Below are 19,074 nucleotides of genomic sequence, written 5' to 3'. Positions count from 1 at the left end.
GAAAAAAACTTAGCACCACGGGGGTTAGCTTCCCTTCCATTGGTTCAACCGACGTGTTTAGGGGTCTAACGCACTCTATTGGGGTCTAAGCTGATTTGTTATGCTTATCAGTCTACAGGCACATATGGTCCAATCTACACAAGTCCTAGAGTCTTTTGGTGTTTATATCATTTATGAAAAATATAAGCACCACAGAAAAAAAACTTAGCACCACGGGGGTTAACTTCCCTTCAATTGGTCCGACCGATGTGTTTAGGGGTCTAACGTACTCTATTGGGGTCTACGTTGGTTTGTTATGCTCATTAGTCCACAGGCACATATGGTCCAATCTACAAAAGAACTAAGATCTTTTGGTGTATATATCATTTAAGAAAAATATTAGCACCACAGAAAAAAAAACTTAGCACCACGGGGGTTAGCTTCCCTTACAATGGTCCAACCGATTTGTATAGAGGTCTAACGTACTCTATTGGGGTCTTAATCGATTTGTTATGCTCATTAGTACACAGGCACATATGTTCCAATCTATATCAGTCCTGGTGTCTGTTGGTGTATATATCATTTAAGAAAAATACAAGCACCACAGAAACAAAAAAATTAGCACCACGAGAGGTAGCTTCCCTCCTATTGGTTCAACCGACGTGTATAGGGGTTTAAATCACTCTATTGGGGTCTACGTTGGTTTCTTATTCTCATAAGTCCACATGCACATATGGTCCAATCTACACAAGTACTGGGTTCTTTTGGTGTATATGTCATTTAAGAAAATATAAGCACCACAGAAAAAAACCTTAGCACCACGGGGGTTAGCTTCCCTTCCATTGTTCCAACCGACGTGTATAGGGGTCTAAAACACTCTATAAGGGTGTAAGCTGATTTTTTATGCTCATCAGTCCACAGGCACATGTGGTCCAATCTACACAAGTACTGGGGACTTTTGGTTTATATGTCATTAAGAAAATTTAAGCACCACAGAAAAAAAACTTAGCACCACGGGAGGTAACTTGACTCCAATTGGTCCAACTGACGTGTTTCGGGGTCTAACGCACTCTTTTGGGGTCTAAGATGGTTTGTTAAGCTCATTAGTTCACAGGCACATATGGTCCACTCGACACAAGTCCTAGAGTCTTTTGGTGTATATTACATTTAAGAAAAATATAAGCACCACGGGAAAAAACTTAGCACCACGGGAGGTAGTTTGATTCCAATTGGTCCAACTGACGTGTTTAGAGGTCTAACGCACTCCATTGGGGTCTAAGATAGTTTGTTAAGCTCATTAGTCCACAGGCATATATGGTCCAATCTACACAAGTCCTAGAGTCTTTTGGTGTATATTACATTTAAGAAAAATATAAGCACCACGGGAAAAAACTTAGCACCACGGGAGGTAGTTTGACTCCAATTGGTCCAACTGACGTGTTTAGAGGTCTAACGCACTCTATTGGGGTCTAAGATAGTTTGTTAAGCTCATTAGTCCACAGGCACATATGGTCCAATCGACACAAGTCCTAGAGTCTTTTGGTGTTTATATCATTTATGAAAAATATAAGCACCACAGAAAAAAAACTTAGCACCACGGGGGTTAACTTCCCTTCAATTGGTCCGACCGATGTGTTTAGGGGTCTAACGTACTCTATTGGGGTCTACGTTGGTTTGTTATGCTCATTAGTCCACAGGCACATATGGTCCAATCTACAAAAGAACTAAGATCTTTTGGTGTATATATCATTTAAGAAAAATATTAGCACCACAGAAAAAAAAACTTAGCACCACGGGGGTTAGCTTCCCTTACAATGGTCCAACCGATTTGTATAGAGGTCTAACGTACTCTATTGGGGTCTCAATCGATTTGTTATGCTCATTAGTACACAGGCACATATGTTCCAATCTATATCAGTCCTGGTGTCTGTTGGTGTATATATCATTTAAGAAAAATACAAGCACCACAGAAAGAAAAAAAATTAGCACCACGAGAGGTAGCTTCCCTCCTATTGGTTCAACCGACGTGTATAGGGGTTTAAATCACTCTATTGGGGTCTACGTTGGTTTCTTATTCTCATAAGTCCACATGCACATATGGTCCAATCTACACAAGTACTGGGTTCTTTTGGTGTATATGTCATTTAAGAAAATATAAGCACCACAGAAAAAAACCTTAGCACCACGGGGGTTAGCTTCCCTTCCATTGTTCCAACCGACGTGTATAGGGGTCTAAAACACTCTATAAGGGTGTAAGCTGATTTTTTATGCTCATCAGTCCACAGGCACATGTGGTCCAATCTACACAAGTACTGGGGACTTTTGGTTTATATGTCATTAAGAAAATTTAAGCACCACAGAAAAAAAACTTAGCACCACGGGAGGTAACTTGACTCCAATTGGTCCAACTGACGTGTTTCGGGGTCTAACGCACTCTTTTGGGGTCTAAGATGGTTTGTTAAGCTCATTAGTTCACAGGCACATATGGTCCACTCGACACAAGTCCTAGAGTCTTTTGGTGTATATTACATTTAAGAAAAATATAAGCACCACGGGAAAAAACTTAGCACCACGGGAGGTAGTTTGATTCCAATTGGTCCAACTGACGTGTTTAGAGGTCTAAAGCACTCTATTGGGGTCTAAGATAGTTTGTTAAGCTCATCAGTCCACAGGCACATATGGTCCAATCTACACAAGTCCTAGAGTCTTTTGGTGTTTATATCATTTAAGAAAATATAAGCACCACGGAAAAAAAACTTAGCACCACGGTAGGTAGCTTGACTCCAATTGGTCCAACTGACGGGTTTAGAGGTCTAACGCACTCAATTGGGGTCTAAGATGGTTTGTTAAGCTCATTAATCCACAGGCACATATGGTCCAATCTACACAAGTCCTAGAGTCTTTTGGTGTTTATATCATTTATGAAAAATATAAGCACCATCAAAAACGAAATAAGCACCGCGGGAGTTGGCTGCCCTCCTATTGGTCCAACAAACGGGTAATAGGGTCTCAAAGGGTTAGGATTAGGGTAAGGGTTAGGGCTAGGGTTAGGGTTAGGGTTATAGTAAGGGTTAGGGTAAAGGTTAGGGTTAGGGTTAAAGTTAGGGTTAGGGTTATAGTAAGGGTTAGGGTAAGGGTTAGGGTTAGGGTTAGGGTTAGGGTTAGGGTTAGGGTTAGGGTTAGAGTTAGGGTTAGGGTTAGGGTTAGCGTTAGCGTTAGGGTTAGGGTTATAGTAAGGGTTAGTGTTAGGGTTAGGGTTAGGGTTAAAGTTAGGGTTAGGGTTAGGGTACGCGATAGGGTTAGGGTTAGCATTAGGATTAGCGTTAGGGTTAGCGTTAGGGTTAGCGTTATGATTAGCGTTAGGGTTAGCGTTATGGTTAGCGTTAGGGTTAGCGTTAGGGTTAGCGTTAGGGTTAGCGTTAGGATTGAGTTATGGTTAGGGTTAGGGTTAGGGTTAGAGTTAGCATTAGGGTAAGCGTTAGGGTTAGCGTTAGGATTAGGGTTAGAGTTAGGGTTAGGGTTAGGGTTAGGGTTAGGGTTAGGGTTATGTCATGTAACCGTAACCCTAAACCTGTTACTTTAATACATTATTCGTAGAGTATAGATCTGCATCGTTTAATTTTACTTCTCTAGCATTTCATCAAAACTCAACATTAGTATGAGGCGTTAGGGTTAGGGTTAGTGTTAGGGTAAGAGTTAGCATTAGGATTAGCGTTAGGGTTAGCGTTAGGGTTGAGTTAGGATTAGGGTTAGAGTTAGGGTTAGAGTTAGGGTAGTAGGGTTAGGGTAATGTCATGTAACCGTAACCCTTAATACATTATTCGTAGATTATAGATCTGCATTGTTTAATTTTACTTCTCTAGTTTAGTTTAAACATATATGTTTATAGTGGATTGGGAAACAAGTTTTACAACTTATATTAATCCCTTTCCACTTTGCGGGTGCGAGTGCTGCCTTGTAGCGGCATTAGCCTACTCTTTTTCGAAATCTACAAGGGTGTCTTTAACGTGCAAGAGATATGGCTCTCTCTTAACACGGGTCAGCCATTTATCGTCCCCGTCCGACGGACTATCATCGTTTCCTCAAGACCATACTCACAAATGGTGTCAAGGGAGAGCCGAAAATTGAGTTACTGAATTTTTCATCCCAAACGGGAATCGAACCAGCAACCTTACTTCTCTAGCACTTCATCATAACTCAACATTAGTATGAGGCCGACATAACTTCGTGAAAATTATATATGAATAGCCATAGTCTGCTAGGCGCTGATCTCACTGCATAAAGCCTTTACTGGATGTGTAAAATCCTGTAGTATCAAAGTGTAGCGCAATGTATTTCAAGTCTTAAGATGACTGATATGTAAATTTGTGCGCTAGAAATTTGAAGTCGTACATCTTTACGTATAGTCATGTTTCAATTCGGGTGTTAAGCAAAACCAGATTGAATTAAACGATTAACCAAATTTATCTTAATCTTTCACTGCAACGGCATAGTTGTCTTTTGAAGAAGTACTGTCTTTGGGCTTGAAATGTAAAGAATATAACCTAATGATACAAAGAAATACATAACCTCTGACTGTGATTGGATATTCAATGCAAGACATATTTTCCTTTTATATTAACTTTTCTATTATTAAAAGTTGTCTTTCTCGGATGTAAGATGTAACATATCTGCTCTTTTGCATTGTTTTTAATTCTGTCGATAATATTCACATCTACAGTGCTGAATTCGCAAGACATTATAAACTAGAACTTTACTTTTTGTTCTCTTTGTCTGAGACAAACCACCGGTGTCCTAAGCATTAGGCTCAAATGCTATGTGAATGGTATTATAGGCGGATCCAGGGATCTGGGGGGGGGGGGGAATTGGTTGATTATATATTGAGTCACTGAGGCATGACTGGAGCCTTCCTTTAATCAATCAGTGTCCCCTCCTCATGACATGATCATATCTTAAGATACAAAATCCAGAATTAAAGCCGAATATGCCAAGTCTACCGCAAAAAATAAAAGGTCTAGTGTGGTAGATCTGAATATGTAGCTTCTTTTACTGGACATAACATACTAAGCGCTATAGACATTACATTTCGTGTGTTGATCTTTATATGTACAGCGCATAACTTTATGTCTACAGAGCTAAACTATACATTTTCAGTTACAGATTTTTTTTCTCATTTATCTCGTCTGTACCACCATCGCTTGATTTTTATATCGCTAGTTTTGATATCTTCAATGCTGGAATTTCCATCTATGGCGCACAGATTAAGACTTCATTACTCCCTTATATGTCTTGAAGTTGAAAGCTTTTTGCAAAAGTTTTATTAACTTTCATTAAGGTTTTGAACTAAGTTATTGATCTCTACACTGTATTTAAATGCAAAAATCAAAAGCCCTTTTAGCAGTAAATACCAAATGCGTTTTAAGAAACCTTTGTAAATTTTGAAGAAGAATGTGTCCAAGTCATGAACAAAATGCCATGCAGGTTAGAGTTACTGAATCTTAAAGAATACAAATAAAAACATGGTTCATCTTAATATTAGTTGCGAAACATACCATTCATCTTTTGAAAACGGGGAACAGTTTGGCATCCAACGAAAATAGATAAAAGACTACCTATTCAGCAATACTTTACAAAACACCAAAATCACAAAAACGACAGACCAACCAAATACTGTTGGTTATATCAGTAGCTCTTAAAAGGTAGTCATATCTTGGTCCACTAGTGGTATCAATCGTGACGCTCATGGCGATTACAAATCTGGTGATAAGTCGATTTTTCAGTCAAGGAAAATAAAAAAGGAATATGGCTTTCCCAATTTGGAATTCACCCGTGGTCATCTGTCTGGCAGATATTCTAAAACGGCAACCCAAATAATATCAGCTTCCGTAAACCTTTTATCAGGGGCTTACTTTAAATTTACCAATTGAAATATCTGATCTCGGATTCCAAATATTCCTTGTAAGCAACAGCATCTTGCAAAGTAATCATGTTCGTGTATGGAAACTATGAAATATCTTATCAACTGGAATAAGTCCAGTTGATGGTCCTGTCAATTACGTTATTACATAGAAATGGAAAGCTCAAGATAGGAAAGCTGAAATCATTTTTTTTGTCTTTATGTTTAGTGCAAAACCACCCTAATTGGTAATTGCTAGATGAAAGTCATTTTTTTACATAAATAATGCCGTTAGTTTTCTCGTTTGAAATGTTTTACATTGTCATGTCGGGCCCTTTTATAGCTGACTATGTGGTATGGGTGTTGCTCATTGTTGAAGGCCGTACGGTGACCTATAGTTGTTAATGTTTGTGTCATTTTAATCTTTTGTGGACAGTTGTCTCATTGGCAATCATACCACATCTTCTTTTTTATATTGGCTGTACTGATGGTATCCTTTATTTCAAAATCGGAAGGGAGGACTGGTATCAACATTGTCACCAAACGTAATTATCAAAAAGAACATCCTTTCCATTTGGAAAGGGAAAGTACAAGGGTTAGTCTAGCTTTTAAGATATCTTCTTAACAAGCTCCAATATCATGAAGGTCTTATTTCAACGAAGAAACGATGGACTAAAAGCGGCTTTTAAAAGGATATTAATTGTCTGTTGAAAAACAAAGTCCTTCAAACCTAAAAAGTGGGTAAAAAAATCCTCATTTATGGACAATCACTCCTTAAAAGGCGACAGTCTACTAACTATGTACTCAAAATTTGAGTTTGTTAATAGATCTCAGATATAGGAAGATGTGGTATGAGTGCCAATGAGTCAACTCTCCCTCCAATTAACAATTTATAAAAGTAAACCATTAAGATTTTTATTTTTCTATTTATTACAATTCTTATCATTTGAAAGCAAACATATATACAAACAAGAAAGAAGTTAAAAATCGTAATTTAAGGGGGCTCCGGGGTATAATTATTTTTTTTTCTAATATAGGATTTAGCTATATTTTTTCATAAATGAACTTAATCATATACTTAAAAGAAAAATTAAATAAAAAAATGGGATCACCTTTCATTTAAGCTAAAATCTGCCTCTGGAAGAAGCATACATTTTTGTTAATGTCCTTTTTTTCTGTTGAAGTAATAGGAGAAAAAGAGGAAACATCGAAATAAAAATAATAACCTAATATAAGAAATCGCTTTCATTTTACAATTATTTAGTCTATGTACAGCTTATTTGAAAACAATAATAAAAAATATAGGTCACCGATGAGTTAAAAAAGATATTTCAAATTTAAGGCAAAAAAAATGGCATTTTTACACCAAAGGGAGATAATTTGGAGCTTTTTCAATTTTTAAAGTCATCTGGGGCCAAACCAAATCATTTTTTGGGGTTGTTTTTGTACCATATCATAAAGTAACAACTAATAGTGTAACAAATAAAATTTGTAATGAAAAAAATAAAGGTTTAATTTTTTGCTAAAATTTTTGTACCCACGAGCCACCTTAAGGGCAATTACTCCAACAAGGAGTCTTTGGTTATTTTTTTCCATTTTGTCTTAATTGTAGATGTTGCATTGTTGATCATTTTTAGAGTTTCTATCTATCTAATATAGTTTTCAAGATAATAGCTACAATGTAAAAAAAATTGGGAAGTGTCCATATAACACAGTTAAAGCCCCTGCTTGCATAAAATGTTATAAACGAACATACATCCACAAGAACAGTAAAAGTAATGTTTATGTTTGAAATCATAAAATTCAAATAAAAGTATGAGTTCTGCCAAACCGACACATACTAGTAGATCTTATAATCATTTCATACTCATACACATAATTACTATAGTATCTTACTAATCAATAATTAAAAAGAAGATGAACTCCTTCTTACAGAAATGTTTCCCTCTTGTGCAGACTTAATACCAAATATAATTGTCCTTTTACTCATGATAATTGACAAAATCAGGTGATAAAAACGCTGAGATCAATGACACCAGACACAAGACAGACATCTAAATATAATTTATCAAACTCTCCTACCATCTGAAATGAAAAAAGTTGAGATCAGCATCCCTATGTCTTGCATTCTGGAACATATGATTTATATTCTATTGATTTGATCATTCAGTAGCAAGAAAATGTTTATGCTTAGTTTAACAGGTTTAATTATTAAATGGACATACAGAGAAACTTCAAACAGAAGACAAATGTTTTATTTGTGATTTAAATTGTGGTAGTTCTGAATTAATTCATAAAAAATACAAAGGCAGGTATTGCATTATAATCTTATTTAGTTTATTAATCAATGAATATTCAAAACAGAAGTTTCATCCATACAGATTAACTTCATTCAACAATGTACAATCAAATAAAAGTTTACAATTTGTTAAAATTTCAAATTAAACATAAACTATGCACAGCAATCCAAGTTTCTTTTACAGTTTAACTTTCTATAAATCTAATATCTATGCATACAAAATTCTTAGAAGTATCAGTAGGTAGGAGATACATTAATTTTAAATGCAATAAGTTTTTTCAAATTATTATCTTTTCAAATAAAAAAACAATTGTGTTCATTTGTAAATGTTTGAAAAAGTAACATGTCAACTTAAATGATGTTTCAAATTCAAATAAATCATTTATTACCACAGATCTAAAATACAGAATTTCATAATTCGTCAATTCTGAATTCTTTCACCATCAAGGTTGATATAAAAAAAATAAGCCATTACTATGTAATTGAGGGGCGTGCAAAAGAAACAATTAATTTTAAATCATTTTGATACAGATCATCTCTTAATTCAAAATACTACAACTACATGATTGTTTGACAACCTTGAATATAAATAAAGATAATGTAATCAGCATAAAATTACACCTTGAGTACATATACACCAAACATATTCTGATAAATAAAAAAATATTAAAGGGACACAACTCCTGAAAATAAAATATATTTAATTTAAAAGTAAGGGACAATTTGCATCAGCAGATATAAGTTATCATCAATTGATAGGAACATTAATCTTTATTAAGGGACAAATCTATCCGTCAGTGATAATACTAAAATGAGACACTTTAATTTACAATTTCAGATAAATAATTTAGAAGTAGAGTTATCTCCCTTAGTCATTTGATTTTGAAATAAGAACTAATTTAAGTAAAAAAGTCATATTGTTTGTTTTTACAAAGTATCTTGAATTTCTGCAACATAAATTTCTCTAATACAGTGTTAAATTGTCTGTCTTAAAAAATCTTTAAAATTCATAAAAAAGAGAGAGGAAGACTTTTAAATCTGTGCACAGTAGATTTCCTTTATGTTGTTGTTTTTTAGTAAAAGGTTGAACTCCAATCATAAAGCTGTAAACAAAGAAGAAACAAATATTGACACATGTTTTCAACTTTAAAAATTTAGAATTCTATGAGTTGGAAAACAAATAGTCTTGCAAAAGTTAGGTTAATAAGGGGAGATAATTCAAGCCTTGAAAAACTTTAATCTAACAAATTTACTTTTACAATACATCTTCAAGTATATAATAATAGTAAGACTGATATTTTAAGAAACTTTCTTGAACCATAAAAAATCTTTAAAATTCATAAAAAAGAGAGAGGAAGACTTTTACACATATTTTTTAAGTGTAGTTTTTGTTATGTGTGTTTTAGATTGACAAAATAACATTTTCACATCTATTGTTTTTTAACAATAAAATCTTTTTTTTTAATTTCCTTCAGATCGAGTTGCCTTGTCTTCTCTTTCTTGACAGTTGGTCAGCTTGGGTATAAATAAGTTGATTTCTCTTCATTCTTTGATTCACTGAAAAAGTAAAGCCTTAATCTATTAAAATAATAACTTGAAATTCAAATACATGTTTCCTACTGACAATTGTTTAATGCTACATAATCAAGCAAGATAGAACGAAATAAATTGTATGAATCAGTAAAATCAGCTCCCTAACAGATTGTACATGTATTTGCCTATGAGACAAATCTTTACAAGAGACCAAATGATACAGAGATTAACAACTACAGGTCATCTGCCACCTTTGTTATATGATAGAATAATTGTCTACTTGAAACTTATATTTATCCAATTGCATATACTTATTGTTTACTTTAATGTGTGATAATTTATTTAGATTATGTGCAATGTAATTTATCAAAATATGTGAAAATGAATGAACAAATTATTAATTGATAAAAAGTGTGTATACATTGATTTATTTTACGTGTTTACATTTGTATACACTATTAATACTTAAGACGTGCATATTATCCTACCATAAAAAGTTGACTGTAGGCAAAAGCTGTGAAATGATCAAAATAATTTCATTCTTTAGCTGTAATACATCTGATATCTGAACACTTTTGATGTCAATTTGGATAATCTGCGGAAAGAAAAACAAGACTTAGATATCTAGTTAGACACACAATTTCATAAAAATGATGTACAATTAAGAATCAATAATTTAGCATATGATTTTAAATATCAAACTATAATGTACATGTCATGTTATTTATGATTTTCTATATGTGACTGTTCTAAGTCAGCAGCCTGTTATCATTGCTGAATATCATATTTGTTGGTTTTTTTTCTTCTTTTTTACAAAGCTACTTTATGTTTAAGGTGCTTATTTCATACTATTCCATGTGCTCCTGTAGAGGGTTTTTGCCTTGAGGACAGGAAGAGCAATGGAGAATTATCATAAGAAATACAATTTTTCTGACTTTTAAATCTCCTCACAACATTTGTTTGCATTTACACCGCTTTAAGGATACAAACCTGTCAGTAACATTTTGTGCATACATGTAGACCAAATGGCCCTATAAAGCAAAATCAAGTTTTTCTTTAATGAAATATATCATAAAATCCTGGACTCGTAGATTGGACACATACAGTGGGCCATATAAATCATGATAGACCTCACAAAGTGCTTTTTTCATCCCTATACCTGTTTATTGGATCAAGGGGGTGGAAGCAATCATCTGTGGTGCTAAGTTCATTTTTGGTGGTGCTAAGTTCATTTTTGGTGGTGCTAATTATATTTCTTAAATGAAATATACCACAACAGACCTCTGGACTAGAAGATCGCCCCACATGTGCTTTTCAAACCATCTTGGACCCAAAGAATGTGTTAGACCCCTAAATCTGTCTGTTGGGCCAACGAGAGGATACTACCTCCCATGGTGCTTAGTTTGTTTTTCTTGGTGCTTATATTTTTCTTTAATGAAATATACCCTATGAGAACCCTTAACGTAAAGATTAGACCACAGTTTCCTGTTGACCAATGAGCCATACAAACCAACTTAGTACCCCTAAGAGTATTTAGACCCCTATACCCATCTGTTGGACCAAATTGAGGAAAGTAACCTCCTGTGGTGCTACATTTCTTTTTGGTGGTGCTTATATTTTTCTTCAGTGAAATATAACCAGAGACCCCTAGACTAATGTAGATTGGACCACAGTTGATTTTGGACCAACAGGCCTAACAAAGCAAATAAGAACCCCATAGACTATTTTAGACCCACTACCAATCCTTTGGACTATTTGGAGGGAAGCTACGTCTCCAGATGCAAAGTTTTTTTTGGTGGTGTTTATATTTTCATCAAATAAAATATAAGATAAAAGACCCCTTGCCTTGAAGAGTGGATCAAAGTTGTCTGTGGACCAATGAGCCTTACAAACCAACTTAGAACACCAAACAGCATTAAAAATTATTTTACCCGTTTGTTGAACCAATGGATGGCAAACCACCTCCTGTGGTGCTAAGTCAATTTTCCGTGGTGCTTATATTTTTCTTAAATGATATGTACATCAAAAGACCCCAGGACTTGTGTAGTTTGGATCGTATGTGCCTGTGGACAAATGAGCTAAACAAACCATCTAAGACCCCAATACACGTCAGTTGGACCAATTGCAGGAAAGCTACCTCCCGTGGTGCTAAGTCCATTTTCCGTGGTACTTATATTTTTCTTAATAATATATCCACCAACAGACCCAGCTAGTACTTGTGTAGATTAGACCATTTGTGCCTGTGGATTAATGAGCATAACAAACCAACTTAGACCCCAATCTAATGCCTAAGACCCCTATACACGTCAGTTGGACCAATTGGAGGGAAGCTACCTCCAGTGGTGCTACGTTTTTTTTTTCTGTGGTGCTTATATTTTTCTTAAATGATATATACATTTGTACTCCAACAGACCCTAGTACTTTTGTAGATTTTATCATATGTGCATGTGGACTAATGAGCATAACAAACTATCTAAGACTCCAATAGAGTGCTTTAGACCCCTATGCATGTCAGTTGGACCAACTGGAGGGAAGCTACCTCCCCTGGTGCTAAGTTTTTTTTCTGTGGTGCTTATATTTTTCTTAAATGATATATACACCAACAGACCCTAGGACTTGTGTAGATTTTACCATATGTGCCTGTGGACTAATGAGCATAACAAACCAACTTAGACCCCAGTAGAGTGCTTTAGACCCCTATACACGTCAGTTGGACCAACTGGAGGGAAGCTACCTCCCGTGGTGCTAAGTTTTTTTTTCTGTCGTGCTTATATTTTTCTTAAATGATATATACACCAACAGACCCTAGGACTTGTGTAGATTTTATCATATGTGCCTGTGGACTAATGAGCATAACAAACCATCTAAGACACCAATAGAGTGCTTTAGACCCCTATGCATGTCAGTTGGACCAACTGGAGGGAAGCTACCTCCCATGGTGCTAAGTTTTATTTTCTGTGGTGCTTATATTTTTCTTAAATGATATATACATTTGTACACCAACAGACCCTAGGACTTTTGTAGATTTTATCATATGTGCCTGTGGACTAATGAGCATAACAAACCATCTAAGACCCCAATAAAGTGCTTTAGACCCCTATACACGTCAGTTGGACCAACTGGAGGCAAGCTACCTCCCCTGGTGCTAAGTTTTTTTTTCTGTGGTGCTTATATTTTTCTTAAATGATATATACACCAACAGACCCTAGGACTTGTATAGATTTTACCATATGTGCCTGTGGACTAATAAGGATAACAAACCAACTTAGACCCTAATAGAGTGCTTTAGACCCCAATACATGTCAGTTGGACCAATTGGAGGGAAGCTACCTCCAGTGGTGCTAAGTTTTTTTTCTGTGGTGCTTATATTCTTCTTAATGATATATACACCAACAGACCCTAGGACTTGTGTAGATTTTATCATATGTGCCTGTGGACTAATGAGCATAACAAACCATCTAAGACACCAATAGAGTGCTTTAGACCCCTATGCATGTCAGTTGGACCAACTGGAGGGAAGCTACCTCCCATGGTGCTAAGTTTTATTTTCTGTGGTGCTTATATTTTTCTAAAATGATATATACACCAACAGACCCTAGGACTTGTATAGATTTTACCATATGTGCCTGTGGACTAATGAGCATAACAAACCATCTAAGACCCCAATAAAGTGCTTTAGACCCTTATACACGTCAGTTGGACCAACTGGAGGGAAGCTACCTCCCGTGGTGCTAAGTTTTTTTTTCTGTAGTGCTTATATTTTCTTAAATGATATTGAACCAACAGACCCTAGGACTTGTGTAGATTTTATCATATGTGCCTGTGGACTAATGAGCATAACAAACAATCTAAGACCCCAATAGAGTGCTTTAGACCCCTATGCATGTCAGTTGGACCAATTGGAGGGAAGCTACATCCCATGGTGCTTAGTTTTTTTTTCTGTGGTGCTTATATTTTTCTTAAATGATATATACATTTGTACACCAACAGACCCTAGGACTTTTGTAGATTTTACCATACAATGTATGTGCCTGTGGACTAATGAGCATAACAAACCAACTTAGACCCCAATAGAGTGCTTTAGACCCCTATACACGTCAGTTGGACCAATTGGAGGAAAGCTACCTCCCGTGGTGCTAAGTTTTTTTTCTGTGGTGCTTATATTTTTTTAAATGATATATACACCAACAGACCCCAGGACTTTTGTAGATTTTACCATATGTGCCTGTGGACTAATGAGCATAAAAAAACAACTTAGACCCCAATAGACCTGTGCACTTCAGTTGAATCAATTGGAGGGAAGCTACCTCCAGTGGTGCTAAATTTTTTTTCTGTGGTGCTTATATTTTTCTTAATGATATATACACCAACAGACCCCAGTACTTGTGTAGATTGGACCATTTGTGGCTGTGGGCTCATGAGCGTAACAAACCATCTTAGACCACAAAAGACTTTTGTAGACCCCATCTTCCTGTTTATTGGACATTGTGGTGGAATTTAAGCTATATCATCTGTAGTGGTAAGGGTTTTTTTTTGTGCTAATATGATTTTTTTTAATAATATACCAGAATTGGCCTCTGGAATGGACAACACAAGTTTGGTCCCCAAGCTCTGGATGTAAGACCTTAAGACAGACAGAAGCTTCCTGAGTTCCTAATCCGGTGCTTACATCATTTTTTGGTGGTGCTGTAAATTCAACACTATTTTCAATGAAAAAACATTCCGGTAGATTTTTAAATTGGACAAGATATTCCGTCGGTGACTTTGTAATAATTATCTGAACCTAAACAGTTAATTAGACAACCATACATGCCTATAAAATGTGAAGTTCAGTGTGGACTAAGCAAACCGGATGTTTTGATTTAATTGACCATGCGCAGCTATTACTACGGGTTACACTAATGTCCTGACAATGTCCTGACAGAAATGTAAATGCCTAATACTTTTTTATTATTGGAAGGATTTACTTGAAATTTGGAATAAAGCAAGATGAGAACTTATATTTAATAAATAAAATTAAAAAAAAAAGAAAGATATTTTTAAGAGTTAGAAAACTTGACCTGACCAACTTGACTTTAAACTACTAATGTCCTGACCGATATGAAATGGCTAAAAAATGTTTTATTATTGACAGGATAGACTTCAAATTCGATACCAAGGAAGATTAATACATTTGATACACAAATATAAGAAAAAATAAGAAAAAAAATATTTTCAAGAGTTAGAAAACTTGACCTGACCAACTACGTACTCCCGTGACTAATGTCCTGACCGATGTAAAATGCTAATAACTTTTTTGTTATTTGAAGGTTTGACTTCAAATTTAATGTCAAAAAAGATTCTAACATTGAATACATAGATATAAGAAAAAATATTTAAACAACTATTTTTAAGTGTTAGAAAACTTGACCTGACCAACTACGTCTTTCCCATGACTATAATCATGATAATGTCCTGACCAATGTAGAAAATGCCTAAAACTTTTTTATTCTTTAATGTTTGGATTTCAAATTTAATGTCAAGGTAGATTATAATACTTAATTTATTGATGCAAGAAAAAAGATTAAAAAAGATAATTTAAAGAGTTAAAAAAGTTGACCTGACCAACGTTGACTCTGCTTTGACTAATGTCCTGACCGATGCAGAAAACTTTTTATTATTAAAAAAAAATGACTCAAGTTCCTTACCAAGGAAGATGATAGCAATACATATAGGAATTTATGAGAGAGAAAATAAAACGCTGAAAAAAAATTGTTTTTTTTATTTTTTTGAAATGTTAGAAAACTTGACCTGACCAACTTGATATTTGTCATGATAAATGTCCCGACCGTTATAAAGATATCAATAACCTTTTTGTTATTTATTGGGATATTACCAAGTTAGGTATCAGGGAAGATTACAACACTTACTATAAGCATGTAAAAATATATTTTAAACTTGACCTCACCAATGTTTACCTTGTCTTGCAATGTCCTGACTGATGAAGAAAAGACAAATATTATAAAACTGTTTTTTTCTCTATCTAAAGACAGAATATACTTAATTCTTTAAAATATATTGATATTTTTTTTATTTAAACATAGTAAAGAAAGAACTTGTATGCACTTTTTATTATTCGTAATATATGTGTACATGGTGTATAAGAAAGGCAAAAGACAGTCACATAATAAAATTATATTTCTGTGTGATTCTAACATAATTTTACTTTAAATGCTTATAAAAACAATATATCGACATCAAAAGAAGCCCATTTCCTGTCCTTATTTATCATGTTTATGTTATTTGACATGTTTAATCCCTCATTAACTTAACAACAAAAAATGAGTGAAATAAATAAGAAAAATATAGTTAAGTATTTCTGTAAACACTCCAATTTGTGCTAATTTTAATCAATGTATGTGTGAATAAATTTTAATTATTCATGTCACTGTCTTTGGACTTAATTGCATTCTGTACATCTTTATAATCCTTTCATATTAAATGTAGAAAAGGTGCATTTACTTATATCTACAGCATCTCTAATCACATATCACTTTTCTCAGTGATATTAAACTTAATTATATCCTTTTCAATAACAAAAAAGTTATTTAACCGACATTCATCATGATGTATATAATGATCAAGTTTTCTTACATTTAAAAAAATAACAAACATTTTTTTTCATAAACTTTTATTATGAATATTATAATTTCCCTCGGTAAGGATCTATAATTAAGTCAATTCTTTCAATAACAAAAAAGCAATTAACATTTTCTACATCGATCAGGACATTAGTCAGTGCAGAGTCGACGTTGGTCAGGTCAAGTTTTCTAACACTTCACATTAGTTTTTTTAATATTTTTTTTTTATATCTATGTATTCAATGTTAGAATCTTCCTTGACATCAAATTTGAAATCGAACCTTCAAAGAACAAAAAAGTTATTAGCATTTTACATCGGACAGGACATTAGCCACGCGAGTACGTAGTTGGTCAGGTCAAGTTTTCTAACTCTTGAAAATATTTTTTTTCTTATTTTTTCTTATATTTGTGTATCAAATGTATTAATCTTCCTTGGTATCGAATATGAATTCTATCCTGTCAATAATAAAACATTTTTTAGCCGTTTCATATCGGTCAGGACATTAGTAGTTTCAAAGTCAAGTTGGTCAGGTCAAGTTTTCTAACTCTTAAAAATATTTTTTAATTTTTTTTTAATTTTATTTATTAAATATAAGTTCTCATCTTGCTTGATTCCAAATTTCAAGTAAATCCTTCCAATAATAAAAAAGTATTAAGCATTTACATTTCTGTCAGGACATTGTCAGGTCATTGTCAGGACATTGTCAGGACATTAGTGTAACCCTATTACTACGAGTTTTCGATCCGAAACAATCTAAAAGCTAGAAATAAATCGAACAAAAAATGACTGAGACCTTGTCTCAACCATAAGACGGGTTACCAGAAAAACGATAATCCAATCAAACGGTGGTGCTTATAGTGGTTTTCATCACGTTTTGATATATATATTATCACTCTCGAAGTTGGGGGAAAAGGTATTACACATTTACAAACACATATTATATTGTCTCCATTTATAACTGGTGTATTTTGTTATTTGAACATTTACAATGAACACTACCGTGAAAATACACACAATCAGTTCCTAAAAATACATCTAAAAAATTAGCACTTCAGAAGCTTTGAAAAGACAAAATTGTCAATATTTTGAGTTAGAGTCGATCAAATTTACAATAGTTTTGATATGATTTATCCCAAAAGTAGTACAACACATTGTGAAAATATTATTGAGAAAGCGCAGGTGAAATTTTTTTCAATTTTCATTTATTGTCTAAAAGAGTTTGTGGTCTAGTGGTTAAGACCGATGGCTACAGTGCTGAAGGTCCCGAGTTCGATTCTCACTTGGGGTGCTAAAAATATCAGTACATCATAAAAGGCGATTTTCACCCTCTCACACATCTCTGGTACCCAGACCGGAGTTTAAACTAGAATGGGTACTACGGGGGCCTCAGTTGGTCTAAGTTGCTGATGACTTTGACCTGGAGATCAATCTACTGGTATCTCTTTAGTTTGTCTGTTCCTGCTGAGCAGCCCGTTGGTTTTCTCTGAGTACTTCCGCTTCCTCCACCATAATAACAGACTCTGCCCGGTGTCCTAACACTCCCTGGTGTTTGGTGGGGATTGTCCTTTTAAATATTGAACATTGTAAATAAGTTAGTGAAACATCTCCATTAATCCCGATAGGGAGTGTACAAGGATTCCACTGTACCCTCGCAGCTCTCGAGGGGTGCTCGGTAAACAGAGGGATCTACGTACGTACATACATACAAAGAAATGCGCTACGAAATAACTGTGTACCGACCTGTATATGACCATGATGACCAGTGAGTTAAGGAAGATTTTGACATGATAATGTTCCAAGAGCACCTTAGTTCACTCCTGTTTTTGTCAGGGGTCAATCTTTAGGTAACTGTTAGTCCAAATAATTATGACAAAGGCGTCCCAGAAAGAAATAAAAAAAATTTAAATAGCCTTGCCAGAGGTCATAATTATTTGGACTTGTTATCTGTGTACATAGTGTTTCATCTATTTGCATTTTTTGTTAGTTGCATTTGGTTTTTATTTGTCTATTGTCATGATGTTGTCTGACATCCTTTTGTCACTGAATCGAAGTTCCTTCATAATATAAGTTCCAAATGGAAAAAATATTCTGGAATATTACTTCCACAGGAATAAATATTACAGTAGATGTTCCTAACGGAATAAATAGTATAGAATATTTTTCCCATCAGGTACAGGTATTAGGACATTGTTTATAATAAAGTTTCCACTGGAACTTCTGTTAGGTGGAACAAATATACGTTGACACTTGACACATCATTTTTGATTGCTCCTTTTGTATTTATATGTTTTTATGATGTATCGGTGGGGACATTAAGTTTTACCCTTTTCCTTATGTTCATTTGTCCTTACGTCTGTATATCCAAAATGCCCAAATATTATGAATCATATACACAATGATTATTGCCAACACAGATCAAGATTGAAATTAATTTGGTGGCATCAATTTTGCCCTTCTTTAGTTATGCCCCTTCTAAATGCAAAATTGCTGAATTATTCATGTCCATTCTCTAACTTCAGTTTGCTTTAACCATATGTTAGAAATCTTCCTTTTTTATATTTTCAGCTGTTGAATTTTGTTACATTCATAAAAACAAGTCAACAAAAACATGGATGACATTAATATTACAGCACAAGGGCTAACTGTTGTTTAAATTTAAGAAGGTTTGTATCGCCTTTAAGTTATATATACACAATTCATTTTTATGAAGGACCTATGTGTATCCAACTATGTTTGGAAATGATTA

General features: G+C 34.4%; 1 protein-coding gene and 1 long non-coding RNA gene across 7 annotated transcripts in view; one reads left to right on the top strand and one right to left on the bottom strand.

Annotated features, from left to right (window-relative positions):
* Positions 1 to 19,074, top strand: part of LOC134720734 (GPI mannosyltransferase 1-like) — a 34,893-nt gene that overhangs the window by 10,755 nt on the left and 5,064 nt on the right. The window contains exons 1-2 of one of the 2 annotated variants that reach the window (XM_063583198.1): positions 17,229 to 17,241; positions 18,894 to 18,991. The gene's annotated coding sequence lies outside the window, so the exon portion shown is untranslated. Of the gene's footprint in view, positions 1 to 17,228; positions 17,242 to 18,893; positions 18,992 to 19,074 lie in introns of those variants that run through there. The other variant, XM_063583197.1, reaches the window with a different exon arrangement.
* On the bottom strand, positions 9,598 to 17,171 carry LOC134720735 (uncharacterized). Of its 5 annotated transcripts, none has more exons than XR_010107782.1 (3): positions 17,148 to 17,171; positions 10,196 to 10,302; positions 9,598 to 9,731 (listed from the first exon to the last, which is right to left on the bottom strand). It is a non-coding gene; the product is annotated as an uncharacterized LOC134720735 (long non-coding RNA). The 5 variants fall into 5 exon arrangements; XR_010107784.1 differs by lacking the exon at positions 17,148 to 17,171 and adding an exon at positions 14,517 to 14,546; XR_010107781.1 differs by lacking the exon at positions 17,148 to 17,171 and adding an exon at positions 14,273 to 14,400.

The sequence above is a fragment of the Mytilus trossulus genome, chromosome 6 (assembly GCF_036588685.1).
Source record: "Mytilus trossulus isolate FHL-02 chromosome 6, PNRI_Mtr1.1.1.hap1, whole genome shotgun sequence".
In the NCBI taxonomy this organism is placed as follows: domain Eukaryota; kingdom Metazoa; phylum Mollusca; class Bivalvia; order Mytilida; family Mytilidae; genus Mytilus; species Mytilus trossulus.
Note: the sequence above shows the minus strand (reverse complement) of the source record. Positions and strands in the feature narration are given on the sequence as shown.